This window comes from Oncorhynchus keta, chromosome 4, assembly GCF_023373465.1.
Source record: "Oncorhynchus keta strain PuntledgeMale-10-30-2019 chromosome 4, Oket_V2, whole genome shotgun sequence".
Classification (NCBI taxonomy): domain Eukaryota; kingdom Metazoa; phylum Chordata; class Actinopteri; order Salmoniformes; family Salmonidae; genus Oncorhynchus; species Oncorhynchus keta.
In genome coordinates, this window is record NC_068424.1 from 33,068,390 (window position 1) to 33,087,651 (window position 19,262).

Consider the following 19,262-nt stretch of genomic DNA (forward strand, 5'->3'; position numbering starts at 1 on the left):
GGACATCCCTGGCTGTCCAATACCAGGTTCTGATGGTATGGCTTCTCCTCCACTGTGCATTTACCCAGAGTGCATTGAGTAAATGTTGGAAAAAGATCTGGGTTATTTTCTAAACATTACAATGTGAATGCAAAGGGGACTCAGTCTACACAATGTTTTAAATGAACGAGCAAGACAGCTGAATCCTCATTCAAAGGCAAGGGCAGTGTGAATACAAAGAGAATCGTTATTTAGCTTTTTTTCCCCCCACCCAGAGTTCACTTTAAAGAGGACTGAAATCACCCTTAGATGACTGGAGACTTTAGCAGACTCATTTTTAATACCTCTCAAATGATCGAAATGACTACTTTGACTCTGACAAACTGAGATCAATAAAAAAACGACCTTGTCCTGAATCCTTCAATAGCCCAGGCCTAGGTGTGTGGAGACATACTGTAGGAGGAAATTACAGTCCTAAAAAAAGCTTTCCAGTTTCACTGACTCATCCAATGTTGCGCAGCTCAATCACCAGCGATGGCGGATGTTTTAGCCTACTTTGTAAAACAATACGGTTCGCTCAAATAGGCCTATTTGGAAGTTTATAACTTCATAGCCCATAGAAAGATTAGTTGTATATTTACAGCTGAATCCATTTGCTTTCCAACCTGCATTTTCCAGCGATTGTATTTGAAATATTGCGAAAGGCATGTTTTTGTCGGAATGCTGTTTACTGACAGATTTGCAGGGCGTTCCCGACTGCAGGTATGCATCGTGATTGGGCTACACACAATCCACAGCTAGGCTATTTAAAAAAATATACACTGCTCAAAAAAATAAAGGGAACACTTAAACAACACAATGTAACTCCAAGTCAATCGCACTTCTGTGAAATCAAACTGTACACTTAGGAAGCAACACTGATTGACAATAAATTTCACATGCTGTTGTGCAAATGGAATAGACAACAGGTGGAAATTATAGGCAATTAGCAAGACACCCCCAATAAAGGAGTGGTTCTGCAGGTGGTAACCACAGACCACTTCTCAGTTCCTATGCTTCCTGGCTGATGTTTTGGTCCCTTTTGAATGCTGGCGGTGCTTTTACTCTAGTGGTAGCATGAGACGGAGTCTACAACCCACACAAGTGGCTCAGGTAGTGCAGCTCATCCAGGATGGCACATCAATGCGAGCTGTGGCAAGAAGGTTTGCTGTGTCTGTCAGCGTAGTGTCCAGAGCATGGAGGCGCTACCAGGAGACAGGCCAGTACATCAGGAGACGTGGAGGAGGCAACAACCCAGCAGCAGGACTGCTACCTCCGCCTTTGTGCAAGGAGGAGCAGGAGGAGCACTGCCAGAGCCCTGCAAAATGACCTCCAGCAGGCCACAAATGTGCATGTGTCTGCTCAAACGGTCAGAAACAGACTCCATGAGGGTGGTATGAGGGCCCGACGTCCACAGGTGGGGGTTGTGCTTACAGCCCAACACCGTGCAGGACGTTTGGCATTTGCCAGAGAACAACAAGATTGTCAAATTCGCCACTGGCGCCCTGTGCTCTTCACAAATGAAAGCAGGTTCACACTGAGCACGTGACAGACGTGATAGAGTCTGGAGACACCGTGGAGAACGTTCTGCTGCCTGCAACATCCTCCAGCATGACCGGTTTGGCGGTGGGTCAGTCATGGTGTGGGGTGGCATTTCTCTGGGGGGCCGCACAGCCCTCCATGTGCTCGCCAGAGGTAGCCTGACTGCCATTAGGTACCGAGATGAGATCCTCAGACCCCTTGTGAGACCATATGCTGGTGCGGTTGGCCCTGGGTTCCTCCTAATGCAAGACAATGCTAGACCTCATGTGGCTGGAGTGTGTCAGCAGTTCCTGCAAGAGGAAGGCATTGATGCTATGGACTGGCCTGCCCGTTCCCCAGACCTGAATCCAATTGAGCACATCTGGGACATCATGTTTCGCTCCCATCCACCAACGCCACGTTGCACCACAGACTGTCCAGGAGTTGGCGGACGCTTTAGTCCAGGTCTGGGAGGAGATCCCTCAGGAGACCATCCGCCACCTCATCAGGAGCATGCCCAGGCGTTGTAGGGAGGTCATACAAGCACGTGGAGGCCACACACTACTGAGCCTCATTTTGACTTGTTTTATGGACATTACATCAAAGTTGGATCAGCCTGTAATGTGGTTTTCCACTTTAATTTTGAGTGTGACTCAGAATCCAGACCTCCATTGGTTGATAAATTTGATTTCCATTGATACTTTTTGTGTGATTTTGTTGTCAGCACATTCAACTATGTAAAGAAAAAAGTATTTAATAAGAATATTTCATTCATTCAAATCTAGGATGTGTTATTTTAGTGTTCCCTTTATTTTTTTGAGCAGTGTATATAAACTATGAATCCTCTGTGGCTAAATTATAGGCCTACTCCTGGAGTAGTAGTCGGAATGATTTAATTTCTTTCTGAACAGACAGGATTAATTCTATAACTTTGGCAAATGTATTTCAATTTATCACGGGTGCTGCGGCACCTCCAGCACCCTTACCGCGGCTATGATTCTATATCCCGGAAAAAATGATGAAGTGCAACACTGGAGAGATGAGAGTTGCAGGGTCATATCTATCAGAGGGAGAGAGATCATTGAAAGTTCATCTCAGTCTAGTTCTGCGAGAGATACAGGTGCGCTTCTCTCTCTCAACACAGCAATGGCCATGCGTTGGTCTACATAGGCAACAATGTTGCTCAAAACATAAAGCTGGGCCGGTCTAACACGAATCAATTCTTAGAATATCAGGCAAATTGTCACAAGACAATTTTTTTAGGGGCAGCAGAATTACACAGGAGTCAACTTGAATTAACTCTGATTGCTTTTATTGGAATTTTTACATTGCAAAGAAGATTTTCTTTTAAATGCCACAAGAGGTACCGGATCCTGACAAATGAGTTCCGGATCTGAACAGTCCAGACCTAAGAGGTGCTGGATTCTGTTCCGGCAGGGTCAGACGCAAATTAAGCACCGCCCCTCCCCCATCCTGTTAATCATGTTTATTGACTTCTGCTTTAAGGGCAGTTAGAGGATGTTGACACACCGGTGCCCTGTGGTCTGTTTCATAATGTGATTCTGTATGAATCGATATATGCCATCGACACCAAACACTCCTTGTCAGCTATCTTATTACCCAGACAACAAAGTCCCAGATACAGTTCCACACTTAGGGTTACACCACTAACAACCGCATATATTTATATGTGGTGGTCTTGTTGTTATAGCTTGTCTTGTACTGTTCTTGAAACCCAAGTGAGGGTACAAACACAGCATGTTGCATAATAACACAATTATACTAACTAACTGGCTGACTGAGCTGCTACAATAGAGACATTTTATATGGTATAACTATGGAAAATTCTTAATCATGACTGTGAAAGAAGTGCTAACTGGGTGTAGGATTGCAAAATACCAGTAACTTTCCCAAAAGGCCTGGTTTTCAAAGAATTCTGGTTGGATTCCTGGATTTTTTTCCACTGGGATTTCTAGAAAACTGGGATTTTTGGGAAAGTTACAAGAATTGTCAACCCTTCCTGTATGACAACTATGTCCACAAGTAGCTGTAATAATTATATGAAGTAAGACAAGGTGATGAGTGAATCTCACTGAGACAGGCAGAGAGACACAGAGGGACCTTTCGTAAGTGGATTTGAGCATTAGAGAAAGCTGCCAGGGTAAAGGTCACAGAGCCAAGGGTTTTCTACTGTGACTCTCTCTGACTGTTGTAGAAAAGCATTTGTTCCCAACATGGAGGTCTGATCAGTCTGACTGACACAGACAAACACACACAGGGACTGTCTTAAGACATAGGCTTTAGCTGGAAGGGCTAACGAAGTTGCTTACATATACAGAAGGCTAATGTGCGGTATCCAGAGAAGAGAGATAACCACTGTGATAGATAAGCCAGTTGACATGTTTCATGCTGACTGTACAATTACTCTGACACGGCGTCACAACAACATTATGAGTTACCAATACTTCCCCTTCCATCTTCATCTGTTTTACCTACTTCAGCACAAGGCCTTCAAGGTCCCAAACAGTCATTCTGATTCCCATGAAAAATACCTTTTTGAGTGACGTTTTTTTGAGTGATATTTTTAGGTGAAAGAAATGCTCAAAGTGTCAATTTTTTTTCTCTCTCAGAGCTAACTACCAGGACGTTTGAAAAGACAGGCTGTGTGGGCCTTGACTGACAGCTCTTTGAAAAAACTGTCAAAAACCTTTGATGAATTGAGCAGTGATGCAGTAAAATCATCTCAAGCTAATTTAGTGATACACTAAGTAACTCAAACAACATTGAAAAATTGAAGAAACTTGATGATAAAATGTAGAAGCAACAGACATTTTCCAAACGTTGGTCATCATACTTTGATCTGGTTTCATCCAAATATCATCCATGTCATGATTTTGACTGTTCGTGACCTTTCAGACCTTGAACATGATCTAATTTAAGATTGACTGCATCATCCTTTTCCTGCTCAAATGTGGTGTGTGAGCGAGAGAGAGAGCTGATTAATGGCTTGATGGCCACAGAGGGAGCATTCACAGCTGAGGTGGACATTGTTTGCATATTCTTAGGATCTGAAACTAGCAGCCCTCCTGTTGCCAGATCAAGTCCCTCACTTTTTGGCACAGCTGGTGTACCTACCAGGTTAGCTACAGGGTTAATAAAAAGGTTTGAAAATTAGCGGTCAGGGCTGGGTGTCTAAGGCTCTACACTCTCCTGGATTGTGTTAGGGTTTCGTTCCTTACGGCTTTTGTCAATCATTGGTGAAATTAGCATTATGACAATATCTTTAATTAAATCATTCAACCACCTTCATTAATGCAATTGCAGACAGAAGTTGACAAGCAGGAACATAGCACGCATGTTTCTGAGTAAGTTCCAACTCAAACAAAAGGTCTCAAGTTGTTTTATTAAACCGAAGTCCCGCCTTAGTGATGTCACTGACGACGTCATTACCTTTTTACTCCCGAGACCAAAACCCTGCATCCATAGCTATACAAACATACCAGTTTGTGTTTTATCTAAAAGCTAGGCAATAAATGACCCCTCCCCAAAGTTGATGTATTGTGGAATTTCTGAGTAGTCTCTTATCTCCCACACTCCCCTAGAGAGTTCTGTCTCAGTCACACATTGTGAGAGAGTCAGTGAGTCAGTGAGTGAGAGGGAGAGAAAAAAAACGTGGAACAATTCTAAAACTATATAATGAATATATATATTGTTAATCTGTAGTCTAGGACCCTATAAATGGGGTCTTATAACCCCTCCCATTCTATTAATATAACATAAGCATAATCAATTATTCAAATTACATCCCACATTTTGTACAGCCCCAAATCATGACCGCTAGGTGAATCCTGACAATTGCATCTCTGTTCAGCCACCTCTGGATTCTTGGCCGTCCTAACCCTATGGGAGGTCAGCTCCTGCTCAGCCCAGTCAAACATCTCTCTGTCCTGGCAGCCCGAGGGTGAAATCAGCTTCCCCCGATGCTATGACAGCAGAGTCCCTGCCCATATTCTAAAAACGTCTGGAACCATACCTCTTCAAAGATTATCTTAAATAAGACATATCAGTTAGTCGTATCACCCCTTGCCTTATGCACTTTTATTTTCCTACAAGCGCTGACTTTATTGAGAAAACATGTAGCCTACTTACCACGACGGTGATATGTTGTTGTCTCGCCTAGCTATCATAAAATGACTGCGCTAACTGTAAATTGTTAAAAGCGTCTGCTAAATTACTCAAATGTAATAAGGAGCGAGGAGTATCCTAGCAGACCAGGCTAGGAATGCTTCCACTGCACAAAAACAAATGCAGAGTGCTTTACGGAACAACTGTGTCAACAAGAAAATGCATATGTTGTACTTCGGGCAACTGGGTTCAAACACGCACAAAACACAGCATACACGCTTTGCCTTCACACAAAAGCTAAACCTATGCCAGCTGTTAAGAGTTCTTTTTTTTTTGCATTGCACATTTTTTTATTGTAACGCAATTCTTTTTTAGATATATTTTTGAAAAAAAATCGTCTTTATAATTTATTCACAGTGGTTTAATAAAAATGTATAACTGTTGCTTATTTAATATTAACATACTCAAATAGGTCCATTTGAAACAGTATTATTTGCAATAGTTCACACCTCCAATCGCAAAGCACATAAGGCCTATCCCAAAACTAAACCTTTGAAAATAGAAGCTTGACAGAGTTGGCAATGTCATGAGAGAGATCTATCCAGAACCCAAGGATGAGAGTCTAATATACGTCCCAAATTACATGCTATTCCCTGGCTCTGGTCAAAAGTTGTGCACTAAATAGGGAATAAGGGTGCCATTTGGGGATCACCCTTAAACAAAAAGCCCTGGCATGTCAGTGCTCTCCATAGCAGTATACTGATTACCCTGACTAAGCCAGTTTCTGCTGCCTGTGCATGCTCTCTCCAAGATAGTCCCATCTCTGCCAGCACCACTGAGGGCTTTTGGGTGTCTTTGCCAGTGCTAGTATTTCATGCTTTCGACATGTCTGCTTTTCCAGCTATAGTGTGGAAACACATTGGGAAACAGAGCGGAGCTCCTCTTCTTCTCTCTTAGACTCATTACAGTACAAAAGCACACTTCTCATTCATAATATATTGATACATTTCCTTTTGAATGAAGCAATGTCGTTCATTTAGTTGAATTCTGGTCTGCTGTGCATTTTCCAAAATGTGTCAGTTTGTTTTATTGTTTGATGTACCAAAGAAGGGGGGAGAGGATATAAAATCAATTTAAATAAGGAAATACATCTTAGAAGCATGACAAAAGAAAGTTGAACTCCACACTGTAAATAAAACATGTCCTGTCATTTTAACAGTAAATTTCTGTTGATTTACAAGACCTTTACTGTAACACAAATTTACTGCATATTATTGGAACACCTGATTACAGTAACATGTTGTATTTCTAGAATGTAGAGTGCATTAAGGGAACCACAGTGGTAAATTAACTGCTTTAGATTGACAGTGCAGGTAGCTAGTGCCAACAAAAGGGAGTATTTCTGTTACATGTATTTGATATTGATATTGCAATACCTATTTTGTAATTAGCATTTCACTGTCCGGAACTACAATTCATGTAGCCTATTGGTGACAGAAAACACATGTACTTTGTATTATTATTTCCAATACAAATGTATACTTGCAAGTAGGCCGCTTAACTAGAAAATTGATTGGTAACGGTAACATAATATTTTTACTTGCTATGACTGTGGAATATTCTTGTTGACCTTAGCTTAATACGTTGACTGTAAGTTGCTCTGGATAAGAGCTTCTGCTAAATAACCAAAATGTAAAAGGAAAACTTGCAAAGCACACAGCTGGGTATGATTCTAATGAGCACCACCCCTAAACAAGGCCACATTTGATGAAAATGCTAATAGTTTGAAGGCGGGGCTAATTAGAATAATACCCAGAAGTGTGCTTTGAAAATGTTATTTTTTCACATTGACGTTTTGGTCATTTAGCAGACACTGTTGCCAAAAAAAATACACTGTTATGTGCCTTTAACTGAGGCGTGGCCTCTGACTACTCCAACATAAAGGCCTGATTGGTGGAGTGCTGCAAAGATGGTTGTCCTTCTGGAAGGTTCTCCCATCTCCACAGAGGAACTTTAGAGCTTTGGCAGAGTGACCATTGGGTCCTTGGTAACCTGTCTGACCAAGGCCCCCCTTTCCCTGATTGCTCAGTTTGGCTGGGTGGCCAGCTCTAGGAAGAGTCTTAGTGGTTCCAAACTTCTTCCATTTAAGAATGATGGAGACCACTGTGTTCTTGGGAATCTTCAAAGCTGCAGAAATGTTTCGGTACCCTTCCCCAGATCTGTGCCTCGACACAATCCTCTCTGACCTCTACTGACAATTCCTTCAACTTCATGGCTTGGTTTTTGCTTTGACATGCACTGTCAACTGTGGGACCTTATATAGACTCATATGTGCCTTTCCAAATCATGTCCAATCAATTGAATTTACAACAGGTGGACTCCAATCAAGTTGTAGAAACCTCAAGGATGAACAATGGAATCAGGATGCACCTGAGCTCATTTTCGAGTTTCATAGCAAAGGGTCTGAATAAGGCATTTCTATTTTTATTTTATTTTATTTTTTATTATTATTTTACACCGTTATGACTTTGGTCATAATACTTCGATCTGTTTTCATCCAAATATCATCAGATTTAGTGGAAACATGATTTTGACTATTCATAACGTTTCAGACACACTGTCTCTGATCTGTTCCTTATATCCATTCTTATTTATGTGGCACTACTACCACATATCAGTTAACTGGAACATCATTCTCACTAACAGGTGCAACAAGTAGCAATAAGGAATTCCCCTTGACCACGCCCACAAATTGGGACAACAAACATTCTTTCCCATTGACCCCCAATGTAAAAGAGCCAACTTCGTTGTCAGTTTTTGTTAGAAATGACAAAAATGCCGAGAAGCTGCTGTATTTTTCAATGTACATGTAACCAGGTAAACAATCCTGACCTACGGTTTGCAATGCTCCCACGTAGGCAAATAGACCTTTCGCGAAGAGCCCTGTGGATTCAGGCTATTCAGAATGGGAAATGTGGGGACCTGGCTCCCGAGTGGTGCAGGATTCTAAGGCAATGCTTCTCAGTGCTAGAGGCGTCACTACAGACCCTGGTTCAATTCCAGGCTGTATCACAACCGGCCGTGATTGGGAGTCCCATAGGGTGTCACACAATTGACTCAGCGTCGCCCGGGTTTGGCCAGGGTAGACCGTCATTGTAAATAATAATTTGTTCTTAAACTGCCTTTCCTAGTTAAATAAAGGTTAAATAAAATAAATACAATATTTGTTATGAAACTACGACCACATATCACTTAAATTGGTAGGGCACTTTCACTAACAAGTGCAACAAGTATATCCTCTTACAAGGCACACCTCAACATGCGTTAATGAGCCACAACCCCACCATGCAACACACAGAACTTTTTTGGCACTCATAAATTACAGTATCAAACTGAATTACAGTAAATTACTGGCAGCACAGTAGCCAGTAAATTAATGCAGATTTACAGGAAAATATTTGTAAATTCCAAAAACATGGTATGGTAAAGTATTTTGTGGGTGTGGTACTGAATTACAGTAAATTACTAGCAGCACAGTAGCCAGTAAGTAAATTACTGTAGATTTACAGGAAAAATCCCCCCAAAATATGGCATGGTACTGTATTCTGTGGGGTACAGCAATCTCACTAATGGGTAAATAAATATAGCCTCTTGTAAGGTACACCTCAAAATATGTAAATGAGAGACAATTTTGCTGCAGACAATATTTTCCCACAATGCACCATAATTCACTGTATGCTGTGGTAAATATACAGCAAAACAGGTACTACTGTATTGTAAAATTACAGCAATTGCTGTAGCGGAATGCCATTAAGCCCCCATAATGCATTGCTCTTTACAATACTGTAATAGCATTACGGTAAAAGTGTTGATGTAAATATACAGCTATTTCTTACAACGTAAAGGACAAGTTGCATATTGTTTTATATAGCCACCACTTTCCTTTTTATGTTTAACAACATAAAAAAACTATCTGAATGTAGAGGGGTATTTGCAGGTATCCTATTTCCAGCTGATCAAACAACACTTCTCGGAGCAGTGCCCACAGCAGTGTTTTCTCCATAAACACTTCCTGTACATTGCTGAGGTGTCAGAGCTAGGACGAATTGAAAAGATAAAGGAACAGGTGGCGTTTAAATTGAAACAAATGCAGCCAAATTCAATTTGCATTCTAAGAGCCTGTGTTTGCTCAGTGCGTCAGCAGAAGCTGCTTGGTCAATCTTGTCACATACGTACATGTAAATACACGCAAGCATACGGAGGCGCACACACACGCACACGCACGCACGCACACACACACACACACACACACACACACACACACACACACACACACACACACACACACACACACACACACACACACACACACACACACACACACACACACACACACACACACACACACACACACACTCCTATCCTGTTACAATGAGCTCAGCCTATTGGACAGCCAGCTGGCAGCCTCACAGATCAGCACTATAGAATCGCAGAGACACAACTTGCGAGTGCACAATAACACACCGGTGGGAGCCCCCTTCTCTTCCTCCCCAGGCAGGGTGTGTGCGTAAGGGTCAGCCCTGTGGTGCCTCATGGCCCCTCCCACACAGCTATGACATTACACAGAGCTGCATGGGGACAGAGAAGGGACAGCAACCAGCATACAGCCTGGCTACACAGACGCTGTCCATGGTGCTGATCTCATTCCTCAATGGAGCTGCACACACTGATATCTCTCACACAGTGACACGTTCATTCTCCACACACGCACATGCACACACTCACGCACACACTCCACCATCTGTCAATACACAAATTCCATTCACACTGACTCTTAGTATTCCGGGCATTCAAATGAATTTGATATGTTTCACTATAGTGTGTGTAAAATTATCATATCTCTCCTTCTACAAATTGAAACTGAATTCTAGACGTATCGGTATCTATCTTGATACAAATGTAATGATTAAAATAAACTACCAAGGGAGATATTATTTTGCTCAATATTTGGGCATTGTGACCTCAAAGCCTCCTCAGTAAATTAATTGAAAAGCAGTTAAAGCTGGCTAATTCTACAATAGTCCGTTGCTTAAACTCAGGACACACACACACGCACGCACGCACGCACACACACACACACACACACACACACACACACACACACACACACACACACACACACACACACACACACACACACACACACACACACACACACACACACACACACACACACACACAGACTGATGCCTGTCCTCCAGCTGTCTCACCATTTTGTGCTCAATTAGCGACACACACATACACACACCCAAGCCCCGCCGCTTGTGACCTTTCCCTTCCCACTAATGAAATGACTAATAAATCCAGACATCACCCAAGCCCCCCCGACCAAGGGTGCCCCCCCTGACCAAGGGTGAGGGTCGAGAGAGAGAACACAGGAGTCTTGATCAAGGGGACTTAGGTTATGTCCCAAATGGTACTCTATTCCTTTTATAGTGCACTTACAATGGGCCCTGTCAAAAGTGGTGCACTATATAGGGAATAGGGTGGCACTTGGGACACAGCCTTAGAATGGTGACTAATTCTCTCCTGGCCCCATGTTGTTGTTGGGAATGGAGGCAGTCTTGGGGGGAGGGGGCAAGTATGTTTTTGAGTTTGCACCTAAAAACAGTTGGAAAATGCTTGTGAAAAACCAATCACCAGTATCTCAGGTGCATGTTGTGTGTACCACGTGTTCATAGGTTGTTGCACACGACCCCTACCCTACCTCACACATACGCACAACAAGTGCAATAACAAATAACAAAATGTGCCTTCAAGACCACTTGATTAAAGGCTGTGACAGTCAGGCAAGAGACCTGAACCAGGGTTGTTCATTCATACAATAGTGAACAATGTAGAAAAATGTTTTGCAACAGAAAACGAAAATAAGCATTTATTTTTAGGTCCATCCCTGTTTTGACCTGTTTGCTTGATATAGGGTCAGTTAACAATGCATGGTAATCGTAAACCACAGCTGGAGATGGGAAGCAGGCTAGGACCGTGAGAGAAGTCCATCAGCAGAGGTGCATCCCAAATGGCACCCTATTCTCTATAAAGGGTTTTCTGGTAGAAATTAGTGCACTGTATAGGAAATAGGGTGCCATATGGGACGTAAGAAGACGGCGCCACAGGTAGAGATGTTAAATACATCTAGGCTCATGGATCAGGCAAGCCTTCGTCCACTACACCCCCTCCATCCATCCATCCATCCATCCATCTATTGCTCCATCACTCCCTCCATTCATTTATCCATCCATCCTGGGCATTAGAAAATAGTATTTTTGGCCCAGCTCCCTCGCTCCCTGCCTCTACTCCTTGGCACTGGACTTGTTTTGGCTTCAGAGCACCATTACACCCCTACCTCGCCTCCCTTTTCCTCCACGTTCACCTCCCCCTCTCGGTAGCCCGTTTACAAGCTTACTAATGAATGGACTAACTTCATGTTGTTCTAGTTTACTTACACTTCACTGGCTTTAGGTTTGTTTTGGTTGGAGGCAAGTGAGGCAGAAAATGCTCGAAGATCAATGCTGATCACAGTTGATTTATCCTGTGATTTCAGTAATCCTACAGACTTCATTTGATAAATGATCATCTGAAAGCCAAGAGATAATCCTGGAATGAATGCAAACATGACATTCTGTTGAGTTCCATTTGAATTATTGTTTGAATTTAATTAATTCCGATACAAACATGATTAAATAACAAGCGGAAGGCTTTAAAATAATAACACATGCCAGTGTGGCACAGACAATTAGGCACAGATGATACAAATGTTACTAAGGATAAAGAGAAATGAATTGGTATGGACTAAATACTATGCTACACTACAGCATAGTAAGTAAGACACAACATCAAAGCTTTGTTAGGTTCACCCTTATTTCTCAACGTCTTTCACGAGAGGAAACAACTGAGTTTAGCAACTCGAGTAAAACGCCCGCGCGGCAAGTAATATATCAGCCCACTAAAACCGGAATCAAAGCTTTATCTTCACGTCCGACATAACTTTCATCCAGTGTTGGCCCAATCCAGACTCATTGATGAGCATCAGATCATAATGATCTAGTTTTCCACATCATCGTGGCTTGAGCTTGCCAGAAAACAGGAAATAATAGGAGTTATATTTCTCTCCAGGAGGATGTTGTGCGATTTTGTTTTAATCATTATATTTCATTTTGCATTTAACCTCCAAATCCTGACACACCAAGCACTACATACCAAAATGTACACAGACACACACACACACACACACACACACACACACACACACACACACACACACACACACACACACACACACACACACACACACACACACACACACACACACACACACACACACACACACACACACACACACTATCGCCACGCCCAATGGCGTCACACACACACGCCACGACCATCTGTCAGACTGTAGCTTCCTCCCGCTCCCTCTCTCTCTATGTCGTGCTGAGATACACACTCACTAATGATTCCATAACTTGGTTACCACCTCTTTACGGTGCTTAGCAAGCTCCATCACGGCGGCTATATAAGACGCTCCGTTAGCACGTTGGTGGGTTAGCGTGCAGAGTAGAGTGATCAGCTTGACAGGTCCACTGAGTCTTCATAAAACAGAATCGCTGAGATTAGCCAGGCCTGGGTCATATTCATAAACAGTCTAAGATAGGAGTGCTGATCTAGGATCAGATTTGCCTTTGAGTGCATAATGAATACGATTACATGCACAGGGGGGGGACCTGATCCTACTCTGAGATGCTTTTTGAATATGAGCCCTGGGCTGTAGCAATGATACCTAACCCCCCCCTCTCTCTCAACCCTTATTTTTATTTTTACAACTATCTCTCATTCATCTACCTTTCCCTCTCTCTCTAATCTCTCATTCCCCCAAGCATTGATTACATGATGTTTGTCAACCTGAGCTTGCAATTAACATTTGATATGTTAATTCTGTGAGACATTTAGTTTGTGATTTTGCGTGCAAATGTCACATGCATAACAACGGAATTGCCCCTCCCTCCCTTTTTTTCTGTAATGTTGACAAGTACAGTAAAGGCTATCATACTGTACATCGCTCTGCTTCAAAGTCCTATCTGTATTCCTTGGCACTTGCTATTTGTACACAATTAGTCAGCCAGTCATAAGGCTTCCTACCACCTGGGAAGACATATCACAGGACCACAAATAAGCAAACAAAACAAAAGCATTCAGCTGGATTTGACTAAAGACAGAGAACTCTAGCCAATCTGGCAACACAGCGGATTATTCACAGTGAGCTGAATACAGAGAAGCGAGACAGAGAGGGAGAGAGGGAGAGAGAGAGAGAGAGAGAGAGGAGAGAGAGAGAGAGAGAGAGAGAGAGAGAGAGAGAGAGAGAGAGAGAGAGAGAGAGAGAGAGAGAGAGAGAGAGAGAGAGAGAGAGAGAGAGAGAGAGAGAGAGAGAGAGAGAGAGAGAGAGAGAGAGAGAGAGAGAGAGAGAGAGAGAGAGAGAGAGAGAGAGAGAGAGAGAGAGAGATAGAAGAGAGAGAGAAAGGGGAGAGAGAGGGAGAGAGAGAGAGAGAGAGAGAGAGAGAGAGAGAGAGAGAGAGAGAGAGAGAGAGAGAGAGAGAGAGAGAGAGAGAGAGAGAGAGAGAGAGAGAGAGAGAGAGAGAGAGAGAGAGAGAGAGAGAGAGAGAGAGAGAGAGAGAGAGGGAGAGAGAGGGAGAGAGAGGGAGAAAGAAAGAGAGAGAGAGAGAGAGAGAGAGAGAGAGAGAGAGAGAGAGAGAGAGAGAGAGAGAGAGAGAGAGAGAGAGAGAGAGAGAGAGAGAGAGAGAGAGAGGGAGAGAGAGAGAGTGAGGCAAAAATGGCACTGTCTGAATTCTGAAATCATTATCATTATGTATGGCATACATTGTTTGTCTCCCAATTTGCAAAGCTCATTGGAGGACTTGTAAAAGCTACAAGACCATAATCAGCCAAGGAGAGCGGGAATGTTTGCATGCTGCCTAGAGGGCTCCGCTAAGAGTGTTGTCCAAAACACTCAACAAATATGAATCTTGTCACTGTGCTCATTCCAAATGGCACCCTACCTGCTTTATGGTGCAATACCTGAGTCTTACAGAGACATTATCCAGGGACAGAGTTAACCAGAGAATGAACTGAACATGGGGACGAGAGAGGACGGGGAGCATGACAGTAAGCAACTCAATCAGTTCAAAGCCTGCAAACACTTATTATGTGGACATCTACTACTCGTTAGGGGAGTCTACCTGGTATTAGTAAGAGGTTTGCACAGTACCCCAAAACCATGCTGTCATTCTAATTTGAATGCGGTAAAAAATAGATCTTGTGTAAATACACAGTCCAATGGAATTGAGGCCCATATCACGGGTAGAGCATAACCAAGTCAAAAATGGATTTGTGTGATCAAGTGATCATCCGAGACGGAGAAGTGGTCAGCGGGTTGTCTGACTGCCTCACTGACTTCAGCAGGTCAGCGAGGCCACTATCTGAAGTCCCAAAAGCTGCTTCCCAAATGACCCAAATACTTTTGACCAGAGCCCTACAGTATTGCACTATGTAGGGAATAGGATGCGATATGAGATGCAGCCGAGGTGTCCCTGGATGGATCCCTGCAGTAATCCCTGGAAAGAGCTGGCTCTGGAATGACTAACAATCCCCCATCCCCCATGATGAGCAACATCATTATTTCCTGTGTACCATCTCATTGCATTCTAATGATATTTTCTTAATTAACTTCTCTTTAAATGTTGCTACCCGTTAACGTGTGTAATTACAAGTGAGAAATGGCAAACGACTTTACAGCGAATCATTTGCAAAAGGTCTTGGCAGGCGAGACACAGCTCCAATATTGCAGCCGTATTCGGTATCGTCTCAGAGCAATGGCAAGGGGACAGTGATGATGAATTATCACTGCATAATTTAGTGGTTTGGCACATTAACCTCTGTTATGGGAAAAACAAGATGGTGGCAGAATGTCTAAGCAGCAACTCCAATGAGTTGCTAGAAGCTAATGAATCCTGGCATAGTGTAGGTGTGAAGCCAGACTGAGGGGACGGACTGACATGGAGGGGGATCTGTGGATGCTTCCAAAGACATTCCTTCACAGGAAAGAGGACGCTGCTAATATCATATGGACCATTTTGTAATAAACCCTTCTTTCTCCCTCTTTCTCTCCCTCTCCATGTGTTTCTTCCATGCTCTCCCTCTTTCTCTCCCTCTCCATGTGTTTCTTCCATGCTCTCCCTCTTTCTCTCCCTCTCCATGTGTTTCTTCCATGCTCTCCCTCTTTCTCTCCCTCTCCATGTGTTTCTTCCATGCTCTCCCTCTTTCTCTCCCTCTCCATGTGTTTCTTCCATGCTCTCCCCTTTCTCTCCCTCTCCATGTGTTTCTTCCATGCTCTCCCCCTTTCTCTCCCTCTCCATGCGTATCTTCCATGCTCTCCCCCTTTCTCTCCCTCTCCATGTGTTTCTTCCATGCTCTCCCTCTTTCTCTCCCTCTCCATGTGTTTCTTCCATGCTCTCCCTCTTTCTCTCCCTCTCCATGTGTTTCTTCCATGCTCTCCCTCTTTCTCTCCCTCTCCATGCGTATCTTCCATGCTCTCCCTCTTTCTCTCCCTCTCCATGTGTTTCTTCCATGCTCTCCCTCTTTCTCTCCCTCTCCATGTGTTTCTTCCATGCTCTCCCTCTTTCTCTCCCTCTCCATGCGTATCTTCCATGCTCTCCCTCTTTCTCTCCCTCTCCATGTGTTTCTTCCATGCTCTCCCCCTTTCTCTCCCTCTCCATGTGTTTCTTCCATGCTCTCCCCTTTCTCTCCCTCTCCATGCGTATCTTCCATGCTCTCCCCTTTCTCTCCCTCTCCATGTGTTTCTTCCATGCTCTCCCTCTTTCTCTCCCTCTCCATGTGTTTCTTCCATGCTCTCCCCCTTTCTCTCCCTCTCCATGTGTTTCTTCCATGCTCTCCCTCTTTCTCTCCCTCTCCATGCGTATCTTCCATGCTCTCCCTCTTTCTCTCCCTCTCCATGTGTTTCTTCCATGCTCTCCCCCTTTCTCTCCCTCTCCATGCGTATCTTCCATGCTCTCCCTCTTTCTCACCCTCTCCATGTGTATCTTCCATGCTCTCACTCTTTCTCTCCCTCTCCATGTGTTTCTTCCATGCTCTCCCTCTTTCTCTCCATGTGTCTCTTCCATGCTCTCCCTCTTTCTCTCCCTCTCCATGTGTATCTTACCCGCACTCACTCCTTTCTCTCTACCTCTCTCTCGCTCCCTCTCTCTCCCCCTCTCCATTCATTGGCCGCAGTGCTGCCTGATTTAGCCAGTGCCGTGGGCTTGTAGCGACTGGCGGTGCTATAGAGGGCCATGTAAATGTCACCGTCTCAGAGGCCGTGCTCGGCCAAGCATGAAATTAAATCTGGCAGAGTTTTAGGGCCCTGCTTTGGCTCACATCGCCGTTCATTCCTCCGTGTACCTCAGCACAAGGGCCCTACATAAATCCACAGCGTATATGTTATGACTACATCAGATGGCCCACTTCCCTTTTTGACTTTATTTACGAGCAGTGGGAGGACGTGATTAATCCAGGCGGGAAACAAAGAGAGAGACATGCGGGCGGGAACATGGTCTCTGTCAACGTGCAAAGGCCTTGTGCCTGTTTCTGCCAAACGTGTAAAATGGTTGTTTAACAAACACAGTGTGGAGCTTTTATGTTATATGTGAAACGGGATTGTGCCTCATGGATGGCTTCAGTAACTCTTACTGTACTGACTTACTCCGGAGTCTCTCTAATAGCCAATGCCTATTGTGAGCCTACTGTTACGCAACAAGTAGTGGCTGGAGGCGTTTACAATTGAGAACCACGGTATATCACTTTTAATTGTCCTTTTCTTAATATACATAAATGATAAAGACAAAATGACAGACGCATAGTGTATACTGTAGATAAGCAACAACCTACAAATGGAATACATGCAAATAGATACATTCAGTAAACAGACCCCCCCCAAAAAAAATCCAATACCAAGTTTTTGGCTAAAACTTTAATAACATGCTGAGGTTACATATTGTGAAACACACACATAACCAAGCATCAAAATTGCCCACTGGCTTTCATGGCGACCAACACACAAACAACCCATCCGTCATGCAGTCGAGATGACATGTTTCCTCTAATGAATAAAAGGCTGACTTTCACAGCAATGAGAGAGAGAGAGCAGCGTGGGGGATGCTCACAGACACAGGGCAATGAGTAGTTCGCCATTACACTGCAGGGTGTTCCCAGCAGGGTTCCTTTGCTGTGAAGATTGGCATTACACTTGGGGGGGATTTCTCAAACTCAAGATGAGGGAGGAGAGAAAACGAAGAAGCTCTCTGCCCTGCTGACAAAACTTGCATAGACCAGCATACATTTCAAGCTGGTCCATGCTGACCTATACGGGTCAGTGCTGGTCGGATGCTGGTCTGACCAGCACAGTCTAGCTGGTTATGCTGGCTGACCAGGCTTCGTTGTGTTTTTGCTGGTGACCAGCCTTCACTGCGTTTTGGACATAAACTAAAGAAGAAACAAAACAACAAGTCACATTACCCTGGTTGCAAAGTAATATATGCCATTTAGCAGACGCTTTTATCCAAAGCGACTTACAGTCATGTGTGCATACATTCTACGTATGTGTGGTCCCGGGAATCGAACCCACTACCCTGGCGTTACAAGCGCCATGCTCTACCAACTGAGCTACAGAAGGACCAAAGTGACATTTAATTCCTATTGGAATCTAGCAAGAGTGTATTCCCACAATCTGCATTCAGAATGACTGCCAGGGTTAGAGAACAGATTGAATGAGACTACCTAAACCATCTAAACTGGAACAACTATTTCAGTAATGGGTGCAATAAGTCCAACTAACAGATTGGCTTGGTTTAGAAAAATACCTTTTTTTTTTTTTAAATATCTTTGTGTCGCACAAGATACATGAAAAGATTCATACAAAAAACAGATATTAAAACAACCAATTTAAAAGATGCAACTGCAATGGAACATGCTGGAAAATATGATAATGATGACCGTGGAGCGGATTTACTTGGGAGTCAACCTCACTTTATAACGTTACTTGACCTTGTGTTATATTTCCGATGTCTGTGGTCTGAGAGCCATGCTCATATTGTCTAGCTAGCTAGCTACCTCAGTTTACACAAGTGTACTGCATAGCCACAATGCCCAATTCAGATACATATGATGAGATGCAATGGTTTATTTGATCTGATCAGTCTAGTCTTAGAACGCCTCATGTCGTTGGCTGGAGTATTCAAGATTCAACATGTCAACTGTAGCCAAAGTCTTGCGACTTTTAGCCATTCAAAGAACAGTGCGCTAATATTCTGTGTTCAGCGAAGCAGCTAGCCAAGCAGAGAGCTAGCTAGCTATTTTGCTGTACATAGCTAGCCTGGCTTGCTGACATTTCAGTCAAAAACGTGTACCCTATTTCTGGTGTATGTATTTTCTGACACGTGTTTTCTACAAGTGGCAACTTTGTTTCAACGTTTCATCACAGAATTGTAAAGCGGCAC

At 43.4% G+C, this 19,262-nt stretch overlaps 1 protein-coding gene across 8 annotated transcripts in view; it reads right to left on the reverse strand.

Moving 5' to 3' along the window:
* Window positions 1–19,262, reverse strand: part of dlgap1b (discs, large (Drosophila) homolog-associated protein 1b) — a 273,834-nt gene that overhangs the window by 220,607 nt on the left and 33,965 nt on the right. For 2 of the 8 annotated variants that reach the window (XM_052506347.1, XM_052506324.1), the window contains exon 1: window positions 5,689–5,850. The exons of the other annotated variants lie outside the window; for them this stretch is intronic. The gene's annotated coding sequence lies outside the window, so the exon portion shown is untranslated. Of the gene's footprint in view, window positions 1–5,688; window positions 5,851–19,262 lie in introns of those variants that run through there. 8 annotated transcript variants of the gene reach the window in all.